The sequence below is a fragment of the Sciurus vulgaris genome (assembly GCF_902686455.1).
Source record: "Sciurus vulgaris genome assembly, chromosome: 11".
In the NCBI taxonomy this organism is placed as follows: Eukaryota; Metazoa; Chordata; class Mammalia; order Rodentia; family Sciuridae; genus Sciurus; species Sciurus vulgaris.
Window position 1 is genome coordinate 78,122,844 of NC_136472.1, and position 27,672 is coordinate 78,150,515.

Here is a 27,672-nt window from a genome sequence, read left to right on the forward strand (position 1 = left end):
AGAGATATACATTGCTTCCCAGAATTAATCAAAATGAAATAACTACAGAAGGACAATGAAAGTGAAAGAATGCATGAATTTTCTCCTACTGTTAAGGACATTCCATCACAGATACATATTTCTGTGTTTGTTTTTATATATATGTGTGAGTGTGTGTGTGTGTGTGTGTGTATTTATAATTCAGTGGGTTTCAATGCATAATTAAAGACATAAGATTTTGGAATTAACTACATCTAGTTCAAATTCTAGACCTACAATTTGCAGATAAATTATCTTGGGTAGTTTAGTCTCTTTCAGTGAATTTTCCCATTGGTAAAGTTGGGATAATAAAATACACTTCAGAATATGACTATAATATTAATAAGATAGTGTGCTTGGTTTATGGTGAATAGCACTTTTTAGTTTCATTATTTTCTATCCCTTCTTTGTAAAATTTTATGAATCTTCACAGTGAGTTATGGTCATTGGTAGGAAAGTAAAGTAACAAAAATGAGTTTACACATAGAGCTAATTTCCAAATAATTTTTGTGTGGGGCACTGAAAATCTAACACAAGGCCTAGCACATGCTAAGCAATATCTCTACCAGTCCCAAGGAATATTTTTAAATCAGAGGTTTTCAAACTTTAGAAGATACCAGAATCATCTGGAGATAGAGTTAAACCATAAGTTGCTGAGCCCATCATTGCGTTTTTTGACTCAGTCTGAATAGGCCCAGCAATTTGTATTTTCAACAAGTAACACTGATGTTGCTGGTTGGTGACCACACTGAGAACTGCTGTTGTAATGCAATGGCTACCTCCAAAACAATATGGTTGGTGAAAAAGGAAGGAAGATAACATGTTCCAACGACATATTTGCTGTCCTAAACCTTAGAAGAATTCAACAGAAGGGTTAGCACAATCGAGTAGATAGAAATCAACATATCCAGACTTGTCTCTCTCCTAGTGTATGACCTTAGGAATCTCACTTCTTTGTTATTGGCTTTTGTTTTTCCATTCTAAATATTAAGGGAGTAAAACAGGTCAGAGCTTTGTGAATTACATTTTACAATTACTGGGGAGAATACAGAGCAAATTTAGTGATGTTTTATGTCAGGGAAAAGAACTAAACAGATAAGAATTGGTGCCTCTACTATCCCAAAGAGATCAACTCTCCATATAGATATTTTTTGCTCTTAATATAACTTTTCAATGTAGTATAGTTCCATATAAGAAATTAAACCAAACTGAAACTAATTTTTAAAAATCTCATCTGAAAAAATTCTTTGAACTAGATTGATGGTCCCTTTCCCATGACTTTTTCAGATATTGAATCACAGCTATGGAATGTTCAATACTACTAGTTTGCTGCATTTATGATAATGGATAGTGATACAAACCCAAGTCATCACAAATCTTCAAACTATAAGCCATATTCAATGAACTTTCATGGCAAATATATTTTTCTATTTTGATTACTTGAAAACAGATCAGCCATTCTTATTTTCTGTGACAACTCTCTAACAATCTTAAGAAATTTCATGATATAGCTCACATTTTTGAGCTCTTACTCTGTTACCCAATATAATTAGAGACTAAAATGTATTTTCTAGTTTAGTTCTTAGAAAAGACTTTTTAGGGGCTGGGGATATAGCTCAGTTTGGTAGAATGCTTGCCTTGCAAGCACAGGGTCCTGGATTAAATCCGTAGCACTGCAAAAAAAAAAAAAAAAAAAAAAAAAAAAAAGACAAAAGGAAAAGAGGTTTTAGTTTATTTCATTATTTCCTACTTGCAAATGCAGAAACTGTTACAAGGAAAATTAAACTAACTTGTTCCTAAGCCACATACAGTAAAAGAAGAGACTTGACTTTAATCCTCTTCTCTGTAACTTTATGATGTATGTGGTTATGATGTATATATCCTAAGAAGACATTCAGGTAATCAGAAAGTTATCAAATGGGACAGTTGAAATTTATTCCCATAGATCTCTTTGTTACCAAAACAATATTTAAAAAGTAAACAAAGACTATTAAATTTCCATAGTAGAGGCACTAGTCTTCCCCTAACAAGTGTCTTTCATTCTTTTAATGGGAAGGAAGGTGTATAAGTGGTTTTCATAGAATCTTGTGTGCACTGGTATGCAGTATGAAACACTACCACTTCATCACTTTTTTTCACTTTTCAAATATGAACTTGACTGAAGGATTTTGGTTGATTTAATGAAATTAAAAGAAACATAAGCATAGATCATATGTCTCTAAACATTTGTAAAGCTATGAAATAGAAGACTCCATCAAAAGCCTACCAACTGAGAAAAGCCCAGGTCCAGACAGATTCTCAGCTGAGTTCTACCAGATCTTCAAAGAAGAATTAACACCAATATTCCTCAAAGTATTCCATGAAATAGAAAAGGAGTGAGCCCTTCCAAACTCATTCTATGAAGCAAATATCACCCTGATACCAAAACCAGGCAAAGACACAACAAGGAAAGAAAACTTCAGACCAATATTCCTGATGAACATAGATGCAAAAGTTATCAATAAAATTCAGGAAACTTACATACAAAAATATATTTAAAAGATAGTGTACCATGATCAATTGGGGTTAATAGCAGGGATGCAAGATATCATATCAATAAACTTAAAAAGAAGATCCATATGATTATCTCAATAGATGCAGAAAAAGCATTGACAATATATAGTACCCCTTCAAGTTCAAAACACTAGAAAATCTAGGCATAGTAGAAACATACCTCAACATGGTAAAAGCTATCTATGCTAAGCCCACGGCTAACATCATTCTAAATGGAGAAAAATTGAAAACATTCCCTCTAAAAACTGGAACAAGATAAGGATGCCTTCTTTTACCACTTTTATTCAACATCATCCTTGAAACTCTAGACAGAGCAATTAGACAGAAGAAAGAAATTAAAGGGATACAATAGGAAAGAAAAAAAATTCAAAATACCCCTATTTGCTGATGATATGATTCTTTATTTAAAAGACCCTAAAAAATTCCATCAGAAAATATCTAGAACTCATAAATGAATTCAGAATTCAGCAAAGTAACAGGATATAAAATCAACACCAATAAACTAAATGTGATCTTATATATCAGTGATGAATCTATTGAAAGAGAAATTAGAAGAACTACCCCATTAATAATAGCTTTAAAAAATATTTTGAATCAATCTGACAAAAGAGGTGAAAGACCTCTACAATGAAAACTGCAGAACACTACATAAAGAAATTAAAGAGGACCTGAGAAGGTGAAATGATCTCCTATGCTCCTGGATAGGCAGATTTAACATTGTCAAAATGGCCATACTACCAAAAATGTTATACAGATTCAGTGCAATTCCTATTAAAATCCCAATGACAATATTCATAGAAATAGAAAAAGCAATCATGAATTTTATTTGGAAAAATAAGAGACCCAGAATAGCTAAAGCAATCCTTAGCAAGAAAAATGAAGCAGGAGGCATTACAATATTAGACCCTTATATTACAATACAGAGCTATAGTAATAAAAATGGTATGGTAGTCATACCAAAACAGACACATAAACCAATGATAGAGAACAGAAGACACAGGGGCAAACCCACATAAATACAGTTATACGAGACAAGGTGCCAAAAACATACATTAGAGAAAAGCTAACCTCTTCAACAAAGGGTGCTGGGAAAACTGGAAATCCATATGTAGCAAAATGAAATTAATCCCTCTCATCCTGCACAAAAATCAACTCCAAGTGGATTAAGGACTTAGATACTAAAATGGAGACAGTGCACCTAATAGAAGAAAAAGTAGGCCCAAATGTTCATCATGTTGGCTTAGGAACTGACTTCCTTAATAAGACCCCTAAAGTACTATTTGTAAAATCAAGAATCAATAAATGGGATGGGATGGAATCAAACTAAAAAGCTTCTTAACAGCATAGGAAACAATCAAGAATGTGAAGAGAGAGCCTACAAAGTAGAAGAAAATCTTTGCCACCTGCACCTCAGATAGAGCATTAATCTCCAGGATATATGAAGAACTAAAAAAAAAAACGACAAAAACCCAAATAATCCAATCTGTAAATGGGCTAAGAAACTGAACAGTCACTTCACAGAAGAAATACGAATGGTCAAAATACATGAAAAATGTTTACTACCCTTAACAATTAGAGAAATGCAAATTAAAACTACTCTGATATTTCCTCTCACTTTAGTCAGAATGGCAATTACCAAGAATACAAGGAACAATAAATGTTGGAGATTATGTGGGGAAAAGGTTCACTCATACATTGCTGGTGGGACTGTAAATTGGTGCAGCCACTCTGAAAAGCAATATGGAGATTCCTCGGAAAACTTAGAATGGAACCACCATTTGACCCAGTTATACCACTCCTCACTTTATACCCAAAAGACTTAAAATCAGCACACTACCATGACACAGTCACATTAATCTTTATATCATATCAATACACAATAGCTAAACTATGGAACCAACATAGGTGCCCTTCAACAGATAAATGGATAAAGAAAATGTAGAATTTATACACAATATAATATTACTCAGCCATATAGAAGAATGAAATTTTGATATTTGTCTGTAAATTGATGGAGCTAGAGAATATCATTATAAGTGAAATAACCAATCCCCAAAGTCTAAAAGCTGAACGTTTTCTCTGATATGCAGATGGTTAATTATAATGATGTGGAGGAGGTGCTAGGGAAGAATTGAAGTACTTTGGATTAGACAATGGGGAATGAAGGGAAGGGAGAGGCAACAGGAATAGGAAAGATAGTAGAATGAATCAGACATTACTATCTGATGTGCATATATGATTACATGAACAATGCAATTCTTCATCACATACAACCAGAAGAATGAGAAGTTATACTTGATATATGTATAATATGTCAAAATATCTTCTAACATGTATAGCTAATTAGAACAAATTTTTAAAAAACAAACATAAGCATAAGCATACGTTAAGTAAATCAAACTGCTACGGTCGGAAGAAATAATACAATAGATATGGGGTAGGTTTTGTAAGATATGAAGTAGGAAAGTTACCATGAATTCCACTGTAATGCCATCTCCCCAACTAGGAAGACTAATAACCTCTTTTTTACCATATACATAGGGATGATTTTTAATATAATTTGCTTTCCATGTTGGGAGAAAGTTGGACTAGACATTGATGGTGGACTCCTTAACAGGTTGAATGTTGTTCATGTCCACCAAGAAGCCTTGCTCAGATTATTGGACTCATTAGCCTGCCCTTCAAAGGCACGTGTGATAGCCTCAAAATTCATGCCTCAGGTCTCAGACACTGTGAGGAAGGTGAAGTTCAGGAAGATAATGAAGAATGTGGTGAAGACATGACAGTGGGGCATGGTCCCTGTCCAAAGAGTTCAGTCACAATAAACCACAGAATGGGGCCTGGTCCACTCTCAAGGAAGGCCACGTAGATCAAGACAGCTGTGATAGAGATAAAGCTCATTGCATCATACCCATATTTTAATAACAAAGAAATAGTCATGAGGATGGAACACAGCCACACCTCCAAGTCCTATCATTTGTAGAGTCCTTCTTTCTGCCCTTTTCCCCAGAAACTGAAATTAAAGTGAAAATAGTATTAACCAGGTCTACTCCAATGGTGGCATATATTGGCTCCTCAACACCTGCTTCCTTAAAGATTCCTGTTGAGTAATAGAACACAGGACTGATCCCAGACAGCGGCTGGGAGAGCTGGAATACAATGGAAATGAGGATGGGCTGTTTGTCATTGGATGAAGACTTCCAGCTGCAGCCCAGAGACCTGCTTCTCTTGTGACATTCTAGCCCTCTCTTCGTCCCACTCCGGGATTTCCTGGTTCACATTCAGTGGGCCCCACAACCATTGTTTCCTATGCTGTTAAGAAGCTTTTTAGTTTGATTACATCCCACTGGAGGATCTTCTGAGCATTCTCCTCTTCTTTTTTGCTAATGAGCAAGAATCTGAGACTTTCGGGGAAAAATGGAAAGGCTATACTTTGTAAGACGTCTGGAATGATGGTGAAGTCCAACAGCACAGGATTCCAGAGACACCTCTTCCTGCCAAAAAAAACCTTCAAAATGTCCTTCTCGGCAGCAAGTTTGCTTCAGGAATTCAGTGGCGACGGGTATTCACTGTCACTATTACAGCATCTCTCAATAACCTCTTAATCATGAGTATTAATGCCAAAGATGCTTCATTTTGAAATCCTAATTGTATATGAATAATGGAATGGATTACCATCAGGGGCTCATGATTCAGGAGACCTGAGAAGTGATTTTCTACAAACTCTGAGCAGGTCATTAGTCAGGGGAATCATTCCAGCACAAAAATATTCATCCACTTATTAATAATTGTTTAAGCAATTCAGAAAAAGTAGGGGCAACTTTATAAAATCAACCTGACAATTAAGACCACTGTTTTCAGAAAGTCCCATGATCACTTTTAAAGTGATGGTACCTTGCATCCTACAGAGGGTTCTAAGGTTGGCTCTATGTTCTTCCTTGGGACATTTGTTAGGTAGGTAGCCATACCTCATCCAGGCTGCTCATGTTTATTTTGCAGCTTTATTCACTGCCTATTCTCAGCAAGTGTTTATGAAGGTTGAAGAGAAGGGATTAATGCAAAGGTGTTAATACAAAAGCAATGAATTAATAATACATTATTTTTACCAAGAAAAAGGAAGAAAGGAAAGAAAGAAAGAGGATGATTAGAGTAGAAATCACCTTGGCCACAACTCTTGCTTAACTCTAGTATTAATGTCAGTTCATTGGCACATACACAAAATCTTAATGAACAAATATTAAGGAATAAGCATAGAAACAATATTTTAAAATGACCAATATGAGAAAAGTAGGTTAGCTATTATAAAATCTTTACATATTCGGCAACTAAATATCAAAACAACTGATGTTTACAGCATTTTAAGCTAAGAGCAGAGAAACAATACTAATGAAAATAATGATGTACAAACATATAATGATAATCCACTCAGACTTCCAATTCTTCTGTTACATACCAATACACCTGGCGTAAAATTCTGATTATTGTTTCTTAGTCTATACTTCTCCCAGTCTCTTTGTCAAAACCATCAGACGTAAAGTCAAATCATAATTTCATTTTACCAAATAATGAAATAATATGGTAGTAATATTTATAGTACAATAATAATATGAAATCATATTTCATTTTACCAATGTACTTACTGTTCATCCTCTACAGTTGAACTATTTCCAGATGTCATCTATTTTGCAGGTCATGCTTTTTTATTTTAACCAGTACCTAGTTTTACTTGAAAATAATTTTATCTTGCTATCTAAAAAGTACACGCAAAGAACAAAGTATTTGGTTTAATTTGTGGTTTTAACCCTACTTTTTCACATTTCAGGGAAACATCTGTCCTACTAATCACTGTTACTTTCATTTCAACAGACAATGCATTGAAATACTGATTAGAATAAGTGGGCTCCCAGCATATCAAGCAGAAGAACAATGAATACCCAGATTACATTAGAAGGACTGCAACTAAAGACATTTAGACAGAATATGTGTTGATAGGGTAATTATTAGGGGGAGTAAATTACAATGTGGAATCTTACCAAATACTTGTATAAATACTTTCATTTCCACAAAAGAGATCTTATATTAGGGGATAAAAAAGCCTCTTACTTCTAGTAATTTCCAAAATCAATTGTCTCAAGTTCCACCGTAAGAATATTCTTAAAGTTTCCATCCGAAGTGCATTATATATATTTAATTTTGAACAGATAATTTTTGGTAGTGAATGCTTTACCTGATGCTGTAGTCTCTTCTTCACGCTGTGCCGTGAAAATCAATAGATTGATGTTGTGAGATGGCTACCTGGGGTGATCTAAAATGAAAAAGGCATTTTGAAATTAGGAAAAGAAACCTGCAAACTTTAATAATGATGGTCACATAATACGATGTTTTTCAGTCAATCAATGACATTTACTGTGTATCTACTGTGGTACTGAGCCTGCTTTTATGTGGGCATGGATATGCAAAAGTGAGGGTGAAAAGATCCTAGGTTAACACTGATAAATATTTGCGAAATGAATGGGTGGCAAATGAAATGGGAAAAATATACTAATCATTTCCCTGGGAAGATAAAAGCACGTTATAAAGGCTTATTAATTATGGCATATTACTCATATAAATTAGAATTATACAAAATGTCTACAAATAATTTTGGAACTAAAGATGAGATAGAATGCATAATTTGAATGGTACTAAAAGTGAAACCTACCTAGAAGATTCTATGTCTGACAGACTTACTGAAACCATCTATATCACAAATCTTAAACCTTAATTCTAGAGTGTAGATGGCCCCTAGAAGAAAATATATTATGATTATGCACACATAGATACAAAATGTACACACACACATATACATATGTCTATATAAATGCATAAAAAACCATGAGTATATATTCAAGTGCATATAAACTTCGCTATAAATGGTATGATGTTTTGGATATGCTAATTAGTTAAAGATAAAAAATCTTAGTTGGTTACGCTATAAGAAGTAAATTCCAAACCACTTTGTCTTATACACCTGTAATCTCTGCTACTTAGGAGACTGAGTCAGGAGGATTTCAAGTTCAAGGTCAGTAAGGGCAACTTAGTCAGCAACTTATCAAGACCCTATATCAAAGTCAAAAGGAAAAGAAAAAAGAAAAAAAAAATCAAAAAATTCTGGGAATGTAGCTCAGTGCCCCTGAGTTTAATCCCCAACAACAACAACACGTTTCCAGTGGTGTTTACCTGGTATTATATCAGAAAGACTGGCCTCCAGAATCAATTACAAGACTCTGTTATCCCTTTCTATGCCCACACATGAGGCTTTAGCAATTAATCTGATAAACATAAAAAATTACTTTTTGGTGAAATTTGTGACTTGATTAGTATAACTGTTAAATATAAATTCTCACTGGTGAAATTGGAGTTGCTTAAGAGATGTGAATTTACTCAGATACTTTTGTAAAAACATCCTCTCAGCATCGTGAAGAGAATTGAGTGGGACCCTGCACTGTAATCTCAAGGATAGTGGCTATGGCTTGATTCTAAAGTGATTTTCCCATAAATGGATGGAGCTAGAGAATGTTATGCTAAGCAAAATAAGTCAATCTCAAAGAACCAAAGGTGGAATGTTTTCTCTGATACGCGTATGCTAATTCACAATAAGGGGTGGGGGGTCTAGGGAAGAATAGAGGCACTTTGGATTAGACAAAAGGGAGTGAAAGGAGGGGAGGAGATATGGGGACAGAAAGGAGAGTAGAATGAATCAGACATTTTTACCCTATGTGCTTACATGATTGCAGGACTGGTGTAACTCTACACCTAGTACAATCAGAAGAATGAGAAGTTACACTCCATTTAGGTATTATGTGTCAAAATGCACTCTACTGTCATGTATAACCAATTAGAACAAATTTTTAAAAGGAATTTAAATTAAAATTTAAAAAGTGATTTGTGCTCAGCCTTTAGGGTAGGAGAATTTGAAATTGCTTAAGAACAATTTTAAGCATTAACAGAAATCTGCCACCGTTCACATCAACCAAAAGAGAAATCTTCAGAACTCCTCAAAACAACTTAAGATTACCATTGGATGGGTGAACTGTTTACTGTTTGATAATGAATGTCTGTGTTTAATAAAATTCTGTGTGTTTGCAGAATTTAAGACTAGTATTTTATATAATGTGATATCAAATTTGGTATACCTGACCCTCACCTGAAACTTCTTTTGAAGTGAAGATTATCTGTGAAAAAAAGTAGGAGGAGGTGATCATGACCCAATTGGCATAGCTTGATTTGCTCTTTCTCTGATGGGTCACAGCCCTCCCTGTCTCCACAGGCTCTGCACTGATTCCTCCTCTTGAGGGATTTTTAAAGATGAATGGCTTCATTCCAGGAACAGTCCCTGAACACATTCTCTTTGATAGACTGAGCTTAGCAGTGGCAATACAGAAAAATAAGAGTGAAAATTACCATTTTTAGATTTTACAATCTAGTCAAGGAGCTAACTCTACAAGATAATTGTAATTCACTGTAACTAGGAAGTGATAAAGGGTAACCGTTCAGAGCAAAGTTGTAGATAACTGCATGACTGTGGACAAGTTACTAACCTCCCCTGAATTTCATTTTTCTTAAAAGTAAGATATGAATAAAATTAAGTTAATATAAAAGCAGAATTTACCACAGTGTCTGGCACAAAGTTAAATGGTCATAAATGGTAGTTGTTATTACCTTGTTAAACACTTTGACATATATATTTAATCATTCAATCATTTTTATCACAATATGTGCTTTTCAAAAAGGAAGTCTGTTCCTGATTAATACCATAAACTTGGCTTCAAGACACTAGCCAATATCCATGCCACTGCCTGAATGCTGGACTGGCATAAAATCATCTTCATCAGATTAATTAGTACATCACTTTTAAATGCAGGTTCACAAAACGTCTAAGGACATGGGAAAAATGTAGACAACTTCTTAGCCACAGCATAACATAAATGGCCTCCAGTCCAATGTCCAATTCAGTCCTTCTACTCTGAAACCTCATAAGCCCACTCGTTACTGCCCAAAGTCCTATCAGCATTCTGGACTTTTAGCTCCCATCAGAACTGCCAGTTAAACTCTGATAACAACCTTCTAAAGCTTTTCCTGCTTGTGTCTCTAAACTTTTCAAGATTACTCCCACTACAAATCAATTTCAAAGACTTTTGAACCACATGGTCAGGTTATGTAGAACAATGACTCCACTTCTCAGAATTTATTTCTGTTTTAGTCAGTTTTTGCATATCCATGACCAAAAGACCTGACAAGAGCAATGTAGAGGAGGAAAAGTTTATTTTGGCTCACAGTTCAGAGGTCTCAGGGTACAGATAGCTGACTCTACAGCTCTGTACTCAAAGTGTGGTAGAAAATCATATTAGAAGGGTATGGCATAGTTCAGGACATGGCAAGCAGTAAGCAGAGAGAGATCCATTCACCAGGGATACAATATAAACCAAAAGGCACCTCTCCGCCAATGATATACCTCTCCAATCACTCCCTCCTACTTATAGTAACTATCCAGTTTATCCATACAAGTAGATTAGCGCTGTGATTAGGTTAATGTTCTCAGTACATTATCATTTCAACTCTAAACATTCTTTCATTGTCTTACACATGAACATTTGGGGGATACCGCATATCTAAACTATAACAATCTAAGAGGCCTTATAAGTAAAAAATGAAGGAAAAGGACAGAGTCACATAGATAAAGATGCATGGTGCTATATTTGAAGATAAAGAAAGCAACCAAGAGTAAATGGTCCAAGTGGACTCTAGAAAATGGGAAATGTAAGAAAACAGATTTTTCACTAAAGCCTGCAGAAGGAATGCAGTCTACTAACACTCTTGGGTTTTAACTGAGCAAGCCCTCTAGCATGGTAAGATACTCAATGTAGTTTCTTAACCCACTACGTTTGTGCTAATTTACAATAATGTAAAGTAACTCAGTTTAGTAAGAGGCATTTTTAAATTAAAACTATCCACCTGTTGTTTATACATATCCAAAAGGTAAGAAATTAATCTCATTCTTTGGGTATATGGTGAAAGAGAGGATGAAAAACAGTGAACTCTATCCATTAAAATTGCAAATATTGTGTTATATGAAATTTTATATTATGGGAATTATAGCTTGAAAATCAATCAACCAATCACCTACTGAATAAAGATTCCATAGTAATAAAGTTTTGTTTTAACCTATTTGAACAATTTCGTTGTAACACTATTTCTGTATTGTTCCAAAAACATGATTGTGATGCTGTTGCTAACAAATCTGATGAAGTCTGTAATTATTCATTGTCTAATCTGATTTAGTTTCATTAAAGGTTTGTTCCCAACTTAAAGAAATATAATCAATTAAAAAATAAACTTCCCAGATATAAAATTCCCAAATACAATGACTTGGTTCCAATCCTTTATCTTGATTTCTCTAGCTTTATTCCTTACTTCTTTTGGACAACCTTCTTCTTTTCATTTCTACCTAACATCCCTCAGTCCCAGATTCTTTTGTCAGTTTTCTTCTACTCAGAATACTACTTTTACTTCTGCCTAGACTGAACCCATGATCCTGCCTTCCAGGAGGGATTCAGTGTCTGAGCTTTTTCTTTCTCTACCCTGAGTTATGGCTGGACAAATTCAGAGCAGGACTTTGACAGGATCTTTCTCTGCAGCTATATCATCGTCATCACCATCCTCATCATCGTCATCATTATTGTATTGTTCATGATTAGATAAATAAACTTGTAGTTTGGCTAGAAAAGTCAGAGTAAAATTGGGACTAAGGAAGTCAAGTCAATGACCAGAAAGGAGGTTTTTGGCAGTGGTTACTTTTTTTTTTTTTTTTTTTGTGGTACTAGAGTTTGAACTCAGGGGTACTTTCAAACTGAGCTACATCCCAATCTTTTTTTTTTTTTTTTTTTAAGTTTTTAATTTTTAGAAACATTCTTGCTAAGTAGTAAGGTGGACCTTGAACTTACAATCCTCCTGCCTTAGCCTCCCAAGTCTCTGAAATTACAAGCATGTGCCACAACACCTTGAAGAGAGTAAGGAGCTTGGGTCCGTATAATGGGGAGAAGGGAGAATGGATGTGGGGAGAGAAAGAGCTAATGAAAATGGTCCAGAAAATCCAAATGGATCCTCCTATATCCTGAAGCTCAGGGTACTATTCCACATATGAGAGAAGATGAGAGGAAAGTAAAAGCTTGTTCAGCTTAGCAGTTTCTCATTTAACAGCATTGAATGTAGTATCTCAATAAAATTTTCCCCAATTATCCAAAGGATATATCACCATGAAACAAAGAGACTTGAATTTACATTAGGATCAGATATAAAAATTTTGATCAAATTTATATCTCAAACTCATATTTAAGAGGATTAAATCAATAGAAATCCAAGGAAGATATGTCACATTGTATACAAGTTCAATTTTCATTTTTAAGTTTACATGTTGTGATTATGCAGTTAAATACTGTGATAATCACCTTCTTTATATTATATTATGCAATCATCATAGAAAATCCAAAAATTAAATATTTTCAATTTTATAAATGAGAAACTAAAGATCAGAGAAATCACATAACTTCATCCAATTGGTAAGCACTGATAGTCAGCTTCAATTATATGTCTGTCTCACTGTAAACTCTGCTAGAATTTCTTTCAGATGCAACATCATTTAGTGTGTTGGCCCTAATAAAACCACAATTTTATTTTTTAAAGATTATTTGAGTCTTTTTTTAAATTGTAGATTATTTTACTCACAAGGGTAAGTATCTTGATAATATTTTTTGCTGTTTGTATTGCCTTTTCCTTTCATTTGATGAGAGATGCCTAGGAGAAAATAGCCGAGTTTCCTCATGGAAAGGACTCCTGCCTTCTTTCATCATTTTGCCTCTATTGCAAAAAAGATTGTCCTAATTTCAACAGATAGATGCAATAAATGATGGAAAACCAGTAATGGAAGCTTTTACGAGAGACTCAATAAGTTATCAAAGCTTAAAATATATAGGAAAGGGCCACTCTGAAAAGAACTATCAAGAATTATACCAAACCACGTCCACTATTTTGGCTTGCAGGCTGGTAAAGTGATTTAGGGACATTGAGAGAACACTGCATGACCAATGTGATCCTACAATATATACAATCAGAAAAGTGAGAAATTAAACTCCATTTATGTATGATTTATCAAAATGTACATTCTATTGTCATGTACAACTAATTAGAATAAAAAATTAATAAAAAGGAAAACACAGCAGTTTCATAGGTCTATGCTTAATCTTACCACTGGACACAACAGGACAGATTCCTATTCAAATGTGCACCTTGATGAGAGTTTTCCCTCATTTACTGAACTAGTAAAGAGCTCACTGGTCACCCAAGGGAGCTAAACCCATTTCTGTGGTCATACAGTACAGTTCATGCTCATCGCATGCACTGCCTTGTGCTTGGTGGCATTAAATATTTAACTAACTGTGACCACAGTGCTGTTGAAAAGCAGCAGCTCTTGGTGCATTTTTTATACACACCACTAAAGAACAATATAAAATTAAAAAGTGTGTGTTCAAGGCTTGAGGTAGAATAAATGGTCGAGGGAAAATGCAATCTGTGTTTAGTTGCGGTAATTGAATTATATTACAAGGCTTTCTAAATATATGTATGCATCATATTCTATAGTAGCTACAGTGAAATGTGTGGGACTAGAAACCACAATCCTGTCATTACTTTTCAATGTGCAAGCACAACTAGGATGAGAAAGCGTGCTTCTGAATCTCTAAACAAGATTGGAGAAAGTGAATTATTTTGAACATGGAGACATCAATTAAACTACTGTTTTAACAGAAAACAATTGTAGATTTGAGAAAACTGGTGATTTCTTTCTAGAAATACAGGTAAATTGTGGAGTTTTAAGACATTTCTTGCTATTTAATATTTGGTTCTCAAAAACAAAAAAAAATCTACTTGTGATAAAATAAAAAGAGATGAAGTTGTCAAATGTACCCCTATGCGTTGTTTGTTGTGGTTCTCATTTTAGAAATCTCTGGCATTAACCATAATATGGCAGCATGCTACTTAAGGTTTGAAATGTGGCATTTTGTACATCTATATAATAGATAGTACAATAAACTAGTAAAGAAGGAGAAGTAATTAAAATAACACAAACATTACAAAGATCATTTTTAATTCTTAAATTTATATCAAAGTAACATAATCTGCATAGGGTCAATAAGGTGGGATGTGATCTGTTCCGCAATGTGCACAGCAAAAGCAGATACTGAAATAAATATATCATCAGCAGACAAAAGTCTAGCATTTACTGAATCCAGTCAGAGGAATTACCTACAAATCTATGCAGTAGCCTTTTCCAGTTTTAAAGAGTCTGAATAACTGCCATTCTATGGGCCCATTTTGGAACATTTTCTTTTAGTTAATCAAGCACTAATTTTTCATATTTTACTGAATATGAACATCATGTTCTATATTTATTTTGTCTACTTGTTAAATACCTGTCTTCTTCACTACAACAGAAGTTTTGCAGTGGTAAAAATTTAGAATAAATTTTTCCTTATTTTGACACATAATTGTACATATTTATGAGGTACAATGTGAGGTTTTTGATTTGCATATACATTGAATTGTTCACTTCATGGTAATTAGTATTTCTATTACTTTAAACTATCATTTATTTATGGCTTCATATTCCTTCTATTTTGATATATATGGGTATACATAAATATATGTATATATATATATATATATATAGTTAATTTTATTCACACTGCTGTGCCATAGTATGGCAGAAATATGCTTCATTCTAGGACTTCTTTTGAACCCCTAGACCCATGAGGATAAAGAAAAATGGGATTTTCATAAAGATTTGAGAAGTTTTCCCAGAGCAGTGGCCTATAAAATTGTATGCATTTTGTCATATAAAATTATTGTGGAATCTATGTATTTATCTTTTCTTTGCAATTTTCTGACCACTTGCTGACTCATACCGATTAAGACCAAATTTCTTCCACTTCTCAGAATACATGCTAGACCGCACTTTCCTCTGGCCCTTCACTCCCTGTGTTTGGACTAGGCTTTTTCTTAGAACCCCATGGCCGTCTGATTAACTTTTATTCATCTGTAGGCTAGTCAACTGATATTTCTTTTTTTTTTTTTCTTTTTTTTTTTATTGTAAACAAATGGGATACATGTTGTTTCTGTTTGTACATGGAGTCAAGGCATACCATTTGTGTAATCATAAATTTACACAGGGCAATATTGTTTGATTCATTCTTTTATTTTTTCCTTTCCCCCAACCCCTCCCACCCCTCTTTTCCCTCTATACAGTCCTTCCTTCCTCCATTCTTGCCCCCCTCCCTAACCCTAACTCTAACCCTAACACTAACCCCTCCCACCCCCATTATGTGTCATCATCCACTTATCAGCGATATCATTTGTCCTTTGGCTTTTTCAGATTGGCTTATCTCACTTAGCATGATATTCTCCAATTTCATCCATTTGCCTGCAAATGCCATAATTTTATCATTCTTTATGGCTGAGTAATATTCCATTGTATCTATATACCACGGTTTCTTTATCCATTCATCAATTGAAGGACATCTAGCTTGGTTCCACAGTCTGGCTATTGTGAATTGAGCAGCTATGAACGTTGATGTGGCTGTATCTCTGAAGTATGCTGATTTTAAGTCCTTTGGGTATAGGCCGAGGAGTGGGATAGCTGGGTCAAACGGTAGGTCCATTCCAAGTTTTCTAAGGAATCTCCACACTGCTTTCCAGAGTGGCTGCACTAATTTGCAGTCCCACCAGCAATGTATGAGTGTACCTTTTCCCCCACATCCTCGCCAACACCTATTGTTGCTCGTGTTCTTGATAATCGCCCTTCTAATTGGGGGGAATCTTAGTGTAGTTTTGATTTGCATTTCTCTTATTCCTAAAGATGTTGAACATTTTTTCATATATCTGTTGATTGCTTGTACATCTTCTTCTGTGAAGTGTCTGTTCATTTCCTTAGCCCATTTGTTGATTGGGTTATTTGTATTCATGGTGTAGAGTTTTTTGAGTTCTTTATAGATTCTGGAAATTAGTGCTCTATCTGAAGTATGAGTGGCAAAGATATTCTCCCACTCTGTAGGCTCTCTCGTCGCATTGCTGATAGTTTCCTTTGCCGAGAGAAAGCTTTTTAGTTTGAATCTATCCCAGTGGTTGATTCTTGCTTTTATTTCTTGTGCTATGGGAGTCCTGTTAAGGAAGTCTGATCCTAAGCCAACAAGGTGAAGATTTGGACCTACTTTTTCTTCTATAATCTGCAGGGTCTCTGGTCTGATTTCAAGGTCCTTGATCCATTGTGAGTTGAGTTTTGTGCAGGGTGAGAGATAGGGGTTTAGTTTCATTCTGTTGCATATGGATTTCCAGTTTTCCCAGCACCATTTGTTGAAGAGGCTATCTTTTCTCCATTGCATATTTTTGGCCCCTTTGTCTAGTATAAGAAAATTGTATTTATTTGGGTTTGTGTCCATGTCCTCTATTCTGTACCATTGATCTACCTGTCTATTTTGGTGCCAATACCATGCCATTTTTGTTACTATTGCTTTGTAGTATAGTTGAAGTTCTGGTATTGTGATACCCCCTGTTTCATTCTTCCTGCTAAGGATTGCTTTAGCTATTCTGGGTTTCTTATTCTTCCAGATGAATTTCATGATTGCTTGCTCTATTTCTGTAAGGTACGTCATTGGGATTTTAATTGGAATTGCATTGAATCTGAATAGCACTTTTGGTAGTATGGCCATTTTGACAGTATTAATTCTGCCTATCCTTTAAGAACTCTTTTCAGACTTTCTGAATCTGACTTGATGTCCCTATTGTGTGAAGACCTGTTGTGGTGGACAGTTGCAGGTTTCCTGTTGTCATCACCACCCTGATTGTTTCACTGTTGGACTGGTTCCAGTGGAACAGAAGCTCCCTGAAGGCAGAGTCCATGATGTGCTTGTCAATCACTATGGGGAGCCATATATGAAAATATTTACATACATAATATATATGTAACGGTAAGGAATTTGGACTTCATCCACAGATAAATGGTAATATCACTGTGTCATGAAATATATCTTCAATAATATTCTCCAGGAAACTAGAAATGTTGAATTCTCTTCAAAATATTTATTCCTTAATAAGGAAAAGAACAAAAATCTATTCACTGAAAAGACTTTCACTTAATATGATCATGGGGTATCTATCAGGTTCTGGTACTTGGGAGGCCAGGATTTATGATCTACAGAACTCAGATATACAATTTTGTACTTTACTGACCACATTGGATTCATAGACTGATCCAATAGTACAGGTTTTATGATAAAAGTGCTTGAAGTTGAAATTTTTCACTGAAAGAAGACAAGATCTGTGCCATGGTTAGAATAGTCTACAATACAATTAGCAAGATCAAAACATGTTTTACTGTAACACTGCATGATTCAGTATTTTTCTCAGTGACTACATTCTCACAACTGCTTATTTAATTAACTATAAAACACCCTTCCAACAATAGTATTTTTTTCTTTTCAGCATTTGTATATCTTTCTGTGGCTTTCACAGGCATCTTTTCTTCTTGTGAGTTCTGACCAACCTATGTTTCTGTAAAACTCTTGAGTTTCTTGATATCCCTTTATTGATTGATTGATTGATTGACTCATCCTAGAAGAAAACATACCCCTGTGTCACATATCCACCTGTATACACAGTAAGTGAGTTTCTGTATTGCCCGGGGAAATCTCAATCACAGTGTCTTGCAATTAAATGGTGACAGGGACAATATTGAGAGTGACAAGTGCAATATGAGATGTGGACCAAGATATGGAATAGGAGTGTGAGCCAAGGTTTTCTGTCTGATTCTAATTGTGTTCACATTTTGATCCTTTATGTGACTGTTCTCTGCCAGCACAAGATTCTGATCGGTGACTTAATCAATCAATAAGCTAAGATTGAGTTCCTTTGGTGAGAAAAGCATCCTGATGGACTGTGATACAGGTACCAATGTGAAAGGACCCATAAATGGGAGAGAGCCTTCCCTTTGAATTCCTACAACATGCCATATCATGTGAGAAGTGTTTTGACATACTTTATTGAGAAAAGCCTGAGAGGTTCAAATCATAACCCTGGTTTTACATGTTTTAAAAATAAGGTTTGCATACATCATAGAGTAACCAGGAAAGCATTTGGAATTTGAACCCAGCTGTGTCCAAATTCCAAGTCCAGGCATTTAGAGATAATAGTGCCACTGAAGCGGAAACTGAAGGCAGGGTCTCCACTTTTCTCCATATTGAACTCTGTGAGGATGGCTCACGAAGACACTGATGGAAGTGTCGCCTGCTCTCCCTGGAAAAATAAATCATTCTTGAATATTCTTTTGGAGAATTCATTCACTCTGAAACGTACCCACAGATGCCTGGATCTCAGAATGACTCAACCTACAAAGCTCAGAGACTGCCTTATGAACCTTTCTTCCCACTGGTACAAAGGCAGAACTGGCAGTAAAAATTATTTAACCAACTGAAAAATTTTAAAAAATGAGCAAATAAATTAATTTTTCTTGTTAGTGCTAATCCAAGTTATGCTTGTGTGGCTTTTTCGATTACTTACATATCATTACCTTATGTTCTAAAATTTATTGAATATCTACTAAATTCCAGGTTCTTGTTATTCATTCTCTCTATATTAATTAATTTAATCATCATATGATCTTCAATTATATAACCTTATATTTGACACTAGAACAGTACCTGATATAGTACCTTAAAATGTAAGTGATAGGAAACATATATGTTCATTAACATTAATATTTGCTTGTATATTATGTGCAAAGCACAAATCCAAATACATCTCATATGTTATTCTAGTTTATTCCTCACAACACCATGAAGCAAGTATTTACACTGACTTTGTTTTTCTCAAGATACAGTTGAAATTTAGAGTGAATAAAGGGTTTTGTCAAAGTTCAAAAACCTACTAAGGATTAGAGACATTTTAATCCTGGTTTTTCTGACCTCAAATCCCATGCAAAGTGAGACACAGAGAAAACAACTTTCTAGAATCACACAGTTACTAGATCAAAGCATGGATAATAAGTTCATTGCTTTATCCATTAGGCCATTTTAATTCTACATGTGATCACTGTTATGGGCTGAATGTTTGTTTTCTCCCTTACTTCCTCCCTTGTGATGGTATTAGAAGGAGAGGCCTTTAAGTGCTATAGTATTCTCCCCTTAACTGAAACGGATTTCAATTTCTTTGAAATCTGGGTACAAGATTGACAAGAAGAAGTACAGTAAAATAAAAGAGAAAAGCAAAATAAAACCACATTAATATAACTTTCATTATAGTATGATTATTAATTATTACTATTGTTTAATCTCTTACTGTGCTTAATATATGTTGAACTTTATCATAGACATGCACATAAAGTCATGTACTATGTAACACTGTGTGAGTCAATGGTGGAATGCATAGATAATGGTAGATGAATAGGTTATGTGTTCTGTTGATGTCATAGTCATCTTGGGTTATATAAGTTCACTTGATGATGTTTACACAATGATGGAATTGCCTAAGGATACTTTTCTCAGAACGCATTCTGTCAAGCAATGCATGACTGTATACAGGATTCAGTGTTATCCTAGATTTCAGACATCCACTGGGAGGTCTTGCAATGCACCCATCCCATCCCTCCTTGATGAGGGGCACTGTTAGAATTACATCATGAGAGTGGAGCCCTAGAGAACCAGGTTATTGCCCTTAAAAAAACAGACATGAGAGTTTAGCCTCTCTTTGCTCACTGACATGTGAGAAATTGATGAGAAGAGGATTCTTACCAGATGCTGGCTCTGTCAGCACCATGCAATTGTCAGTCCAGTCATCAGAATTATGAGAATGAGTGTCTGTTGTGTAAGCACAGTCTATGGTAATTTGTTGTAGCCACATAATCTGAATGAAATAATACTTTAATGCCAAGAACAGAAAGACAGCACTTCCATGCTAGCCCTAATTTATAATTTGTTGCCTAAGAAGCTGTGATCTCTGTGAGTCAAGGGATAGCAAAGACAAGACAGAGAATGCTTTGACACACCAAACTGAGAAACATTATTGATCTCATGATGCTCCCAACATTTTGGACACAGGGTATTCACATGTGTTGTGAATGCCTAAACTAAACTAACTCATTTGGCTAAAGAATGTCCCATATCTTTCCCATGCTCAAATCAATGTGCTCTTATACTGAAACAAAACAAAACAAAAAAAAGTTTCTCCCTTAATAGGCATCAAAGGAATTATCAAAATAGGCAAAATATGGCTGTTGGTATTTTATTTTATGAGATGGGATTAATGTAAGACTTTGCATTAAAGTGTACAATTTTTAGCTACTTCCAAGTCCCATCATTTGGATACATTTAATATCACATTCAGTCCATGTTCACTCTCCCCATAAAAAAGCATTTATACATCAAATGCTAGGTTCCATTTTTCCCACTTAGTGAATTAGGTTACATTAAAAAAATTCAGAGATGAATTAAAAGTCTGGGTTACAATCATGGGGTTTAAAATCAGAAAAACATGAATTTAAACCTGTCTCCACTGACAGTTGTAGAAACGTTGGCAAAACATTTATCTAATCTAAATTACAGTGTTATCCTCAGTAAAATAGAGATAACAAAATATATGTGTCATAGGGTTATGGATATTAGCATGAGATATATAGATAAAGCATTTGGAATATGTTCTGCATATAAAAATAACTTAATAAATGGTAGCTGTGTTACATATCCAACTTGCATTTTCCTAAGATTTAGACTTCCTAGTACTGTTCTCAGACTTATTCATCTTTCTTTATATATGTATATATATATATATATATATACATACTTATACTCATCCTCTATCTATCCAAATTTTTGTTTGATTCTATCTCCATTTCTATACTGTGATATTTGATTATTATCCCCATTTTGTTAAAAATTGAAACCAAAGCTCAGAGAGTTTAAGTAATTTGCACAAAATCACATTTAGAAAATTTAACTTTCTTGAATAATCTTTTTAAGCTTTTGTCTATATGTAATAAAAAAAAAGAACCATAACCCCAATATAAGTAAAATATAAAATATGCATAATGACCTATCCTCTGATGTTACAACATGCTTTCCGGTACGATACAGCTTGGGAAGACTCGTGTACCCATGAAAACCAAGAAAAAAGTCACAAACTCATTTATAAAAACTCTTGCCAAAATATGCCCAACATTATTCAAATCATTATTATTCAGTGCCATTTTGAAAATCCCTTGACATTATGACTTTGAATCCATTGAACTTCTGTATTTTTTGGTGTTGAAAAATATATTCCTGAACGTTAATGGCCTAAACTCATCAATCAAAAGACATAGACTGGCAGAATGCATTAAAAAGAAAGACCCAACAATATGCTGCTTGCAAGAGATTCATCTCATAGAAAAAGACATCCACAGACTAAAGGTGAAAGGCTGGGAAAAAAAACATACCACGCACATGGACCCAGTAAAAAAGCAGGGGTTTCCATCCTTATATCAAATAAAGTGGACTTCAAGCCAAAGTTAGTCAGAAGGAATAAAGATGGACATTTCATACTGCTTAAGGGAACCATAAATCAGGAAGACAAAATGATAGTAAATATTTATGCCCCAAACAATGGTGCATCCCTGTACATCAAACAAATCCTTCTCAATTTCAGGAATCACATAGACCACAACACAATAATTCTGAGCGACTTTAACGCACCACTGTCACCACTAGATAGATCTTCCAAACAAAATCCAACCAAAGAAACCATTGAACTCAATAACACAATCAATAACCTAGACTTAATAGACATATATAGAATATTCCATCCATCAACGAGCAGATACATTTTCTTCTCAGCAGCACATGGAACCTTCTCAAAAATAGACCATATGTTATGCCACAAAGCAGCCCTTAGGAAATGAAAAAAATAGAGATCCTGCCTTGTGTTCTATCAGATCATAATGGACTGAGAGTACAAATCAATGACAAAGTAAAAAAAGGAAATTACTCCAACACTTGGAGATTAAATGATATGCTATTGAATGAAATATGGATAACAAAAAACATCAGGGAGGAGATTAAAAAATTCTTAGAGGTCAAAGAGAATGATGATACAACATATCAAAATCTCTGGGACACTATGAAAGCGGTACTAAGAGGAAAATTCATTGCATAGAGTGCATTCCAGAAAAGAATGAAAAGTCAACAATGAAATGACCTAACATTACAGCTCAAAGCCCTAGAAAAAGAAGAACAGAAGAACAGCAAAAGTAGTAGAAGACAGGAAATAATTAAAATCAGAGCTGAAATCAATGAAATTGAAACAAAAGAAACTATTCAAAAAACTGACATAACAAAAAGTTGGTTCTTTGAGAAAGTAAACAAAATAGATAAACCCTTAGCCACACTAACAAAGAGAAGGAGAGAGAAGACTCAAATTACTAAAATACATGATGCAAAAGGAAATATCACAACAGACACCACTGAGATACAGAACATAATGAGAAGCTACTTTGAAAATCTGTATTTCAACAAAATAGAAAGTACCAAAGACATTGACAAATTTCTAGAGACATATGCTCCTCCCAAACTGAACCAGGAGGACATACACGATTTAAACAGATCAATTTCAAGCAATGAAATAGAAGAAGCCATTAAAAATCTACCATCCAAGAAAAGCCCAGGATCAGACAGATTCTCAGCCCAGTTCTACAAGACCTTCAAAGAAGAACTCATTCCAATACTTCTCAAAGTATTCCAAAAATAGAAAAGAAGGGTACCCTACCGAACTCATTCTATGAAGCTAATATCACACTCATACCCAAACCAGGAAAAGACACATCAAGGAAAGAAAATTTTAGACCAATATCCTTGATGAATATAGATGCTAAGATCCTTAACAAAATATTGGCAAACCATATCCAAAAACATATTAAGAAAATTGTGCACCACAATCAAGTGGGGTTCATTCCTGGAATGCAAGGATGGTTTAACATCCGTAAATCAATAAACGTAATCCATCATGTCAATAGACTGAAGGATAAGAATCATATGGTTATTTCAATTGACGCAGAAAAAGCATTTGACAATATACAACAACCCTTCATGCTGAAAACACTAGAAAAAATAGGGATAGTAGGAACATACCTGAACATTGTAAAGGCTATTTATGCCAAGCCCATGGCCAACATCATTCTTAATGGAGAAAAACTGAAACCATTCCCTTTAAAAATGGGAACAAGACAGGGATGTCCTCTTTCACCACTTCTATTCAACATTGTCCTTAAAACTCTAGCCAGAGCAATTAGGCAGACTAAAGAAATTAAAGGGATACGAATAGGAAAAGAGGAACTTAAGCTGTCACTATTTGCGGTTGACATGATTCTATATTTAGAGGATCCAAAAACCTCCTCCAGAAAACTTCTAGACCTCATCAATGAATTCAGCAAAATAGCAGGCTATAAAATCAACATGCATAAATCTACAGCATTTTTATACGCAAGCGATGAAACAGCTGAAAGGGAAATGAGGAAAACAACTCCATTTGCAATAGCCTCAAAAAAAAAAAAATAAAATACTTGGGTATCAATCTAACCAAAGAGGTAAAAGATCTCTACAATGAAAACTACAAAACACTGAAGAAAGAAATTAAGGAAGACCTTAGAAGATGGAAAGATCTCCCATGTTCTTGGATAGGCAGAATTAATATTGTCAAAATGGCCATACTACCAAAAGTGCTATACAGATTCAATGCAATTCCAATTAAAATCCCAATGACGTACCTCACAGAAATAGAGCAAGCAATCATGAAATTCATCTGGAAGAATAAGAAACCCAGAATAGCTAAAGCAATCCTTAGCAGGAAGAATGAAACAGGGGGTATCACAATACCAGAACTTCAACTATACTACAAAGCAATAGTAACAAAAATGGCATGGTATTGGCACCAAAATAGACAGGTAGATCAATGGTACAGAATAGAGGACATGGACACAAACCCAAATAAATACAATTTTCTTATACTAGACAAAGGGGCCAAAAATATGCAATGGAGAAAAGATAGCCTCTTCAACAAATGGTGCTGGGAAAACTGGAAATCCATATGCAACAGAATGAAACTAAACCCCTATCTCTCACCCTGCACAAAACTCAACTCACAATGGATCAAGGACCTTGAAATCAGACCAGAGACCCTGCAGATTATAGAAGAAAAAGTAGGTCCAAATCTTCACCTTGTTGGCTTAGGATCAGACTTCCTTAACAGGACTCCCATAGCACAAGAAATAAAAGCAAGAATCAACCACTGGGATAGATTCAAACTAAAAAGCTTTCTCTCGGCAAAGGAAACTATCAGCAATGCGACGAGAGAGCCTACAGAGTGGGAGAATATCTTTGCCACTCATACTTCAGATAGAGCACTAATTTCCAGAATCTATAAAGAACTCAAAAAACTCTACACCATGAATACAAATAACCCAATCAACAAATGGGCTAAGGAAATGAACAGACACTTCACAGAAGAAGATGTACAAGCAATCAACAGATATATGAAAAAATGTTCAACATCTTTAGGAATAAGAGAAATGCAAATCAAAACTACACTAAGATTCCCCCCAATTAGAAGGGCGATTATCAAGAACACGAGCAACAATAGGTGTTGGCGAGGATGTGGGGGAAAAGGTACACTCATACATTGCTGGTGGGACTGCAAATTAGTGCAGCCACTCTGGAAAGCAGTGTGGAGATTCCTTAGAAAACTTGGAATGGACCTACCGTTTGACCCAGCTATCCCACTCCTCGGCCTATACCCAAAGGACTTAAAATCAGCACACTACAGAGATACAGCCACATCAATGTTCATAGCGGCTCAATTCACAATAGCCAGACTATGGAACCAACCTAGATGCCCTTCAATTGATGAATGGATAAAGAAACTGTGGTATATATATACAATGGAATATTACTCAGCTATAAAGAATAATAAAATTATGGCATTTGCAAGCAAATGGATGAAATTGGAGAATATCATGTTAAGTGAGATAAGCCAATCTCAAAAATCCAAAAGAGGAATGTTCTCACTGATAAGCGGATGATGACACTTAATGGGGGGTGGGAGTGGGACAAGGATGGAAGAAGGAGGGACTGTATAGAGGGAAAAGAGAGGTGGGAGGGGTGGGGGGGAAGGAAAAAAATAATGGATTGAATCAAACATCATTACTCTATGTAAATTTATGAATATGCAAATGGTATGCTGTTACTCCATGTGCAAACAGAAACAACATGTATCCCATTTGTTTATAATAAAAATAAATTAAAAAAAAAAAAGACTTTTTACCTCCACCTCCCAACCCTACCCTAGGAACTCCAGGTGTGGTTAAAAATCTCCAAACCAAACTATGTGGAAAAATTTGCAAATTGAAAAAAGACACGGATATATAAAGTGCAGGGTGTGTATGTGGAAGTAAGAATGCAACAAGGACAAACTCTAAGATCTATTCTCAAGGCAGATTTTATTTCCTTTGAATTACTCTCTATTCCCTTCTTTAGTTACTTTATGCTACTTGAGGTACTTGAGTTAGGACAAAAAACAATAAAAGTAATCATTCTAAAAAAAAAGAAAAAAGAAAAAATATATTCCAAGATAAAACCAATTATACTAAAAGAATTATGAATTATAAAGAGGCAAATTGTATCATACATCCCTCTTTAAAAAGCAGTTCAGTAAAAAGAAAGCATGGAGAAAAAAGGCAACAGAGTGGAAAGTGGAGGGAAACTAGTGCGTATCAATCTAAACTCAGATCCTAATTGACCCTGTTCAATGCATTCACTTAAACTTATGTGTAGGATGCCATAAAGATTCTTGCTAGATTCATTTTGTGGGTATGTGATAAATAGTTGTCTTCCTACAGTGCTAATGGCTAAAGTACTGTGAAGGGATAGGTTTATACTAGATGAAAATCCTGCCTCAGAATTAGGCATTGGTTTATTAAAAATCTCTGTGAGCTTCAAGTATGCTGCTGATATGCTTAATAACACACTTTAATAACACACTTTTAATAACACACTTTGTAAAGAATTTATAAAATATTAAGTATATACACAAATTTCTATCTTTAAAACTCAAAATCTATTGCCTACATCATTCCTTCCTGGCATGAAATTTAATGATTACTGCTATTTAATTTCTGAACATTTTTGAAAAGTACCACAAAAAATTTTTTGGAAAATTAAGAGGGTTTGATCAGCATTATAAATCACATTTTTCGGACTTTGTGTTTTTCTACTTCAGTGCAAATATTATTTAGAAGGCAGTGTCATCTCTTATCAAGCTACATACAAGATTCACTTTTGACTATCATAAACTTTCTCAATTTATCAAATTATTAGCTTTAAGTTTCATATGCACTTTTTTTTTTATAAATAGGGCTGAAGTATAAAGAATAAATAGTTTCATGACTTATGTTGCTGTTTGCATTTCTACTGACAAGTTTAATCATTTGTTTAAATACAAAGTCCTGTTTTTATTGAACAAGTTAGGGCTAAGTTAAGAAACTCAAATAACAGTTCCTTTTGATATCACATTATCATGCCATCTGTCACTAAAGTACACCAATTATCTGCTTCACTCACTTCCTGTATTCAGTGCCCACTAGCTGTCTAAAGCTGCATTTGAATGTTTCACAGTACTCTTTCATTACCTCTGTCCTAGGAAGGGCCTTGTCATCTGGACTGTTATCCTTGTACCTACTCAGTCTCCCATCTGAGCTTAGCTCTCTCTTATCATGATCTGTGTGAAACGTGACTAGTGATTTACTAAATCACTAAAACCCCACGTTAGGCATTTGTCTCTAGACTGGTTGGTAGAATTCAGACTGGTCCTTTTGTGGCCTATGGATATAGGCTGATTGACACTAATATTCAAGTTCTTGATGATCTGCAGATAACTCTTAAGGCTGATAAGCTCCAGATTCTGAAGACTCACACCAGCTGGGGCAGCTATGCTCCTGTT

At 34.8% G+C, this 27,672-nt stretch overlaps 1 long non-coding RNA gene across 1 annotated transcript in view; it reads right to left on the bottom strand.

Moving 5' to 3' along the window:
* Positions 1-5,636: 5,636 nt before the first annotated feature.
* LOC306640574 overlaps positions 5,637-27,672 on the bottom strand; it is a 399,125-nt gene continuing 377,089 nt past the window's right edge. The window contains exons 3-4 of the long non-coding RNA XR_013757824.1: positions 7,799-7,876; positions 5,637-6,065 (exon numbers count right to left, since the gene is read on the bottom strand). This is a non-coding gene — a long non-coding RNA (uncharacterized lncRNA). The remainder of the gene's footprint in view (positions 6,066-7,798; positions 7,877-27,672) is intronic.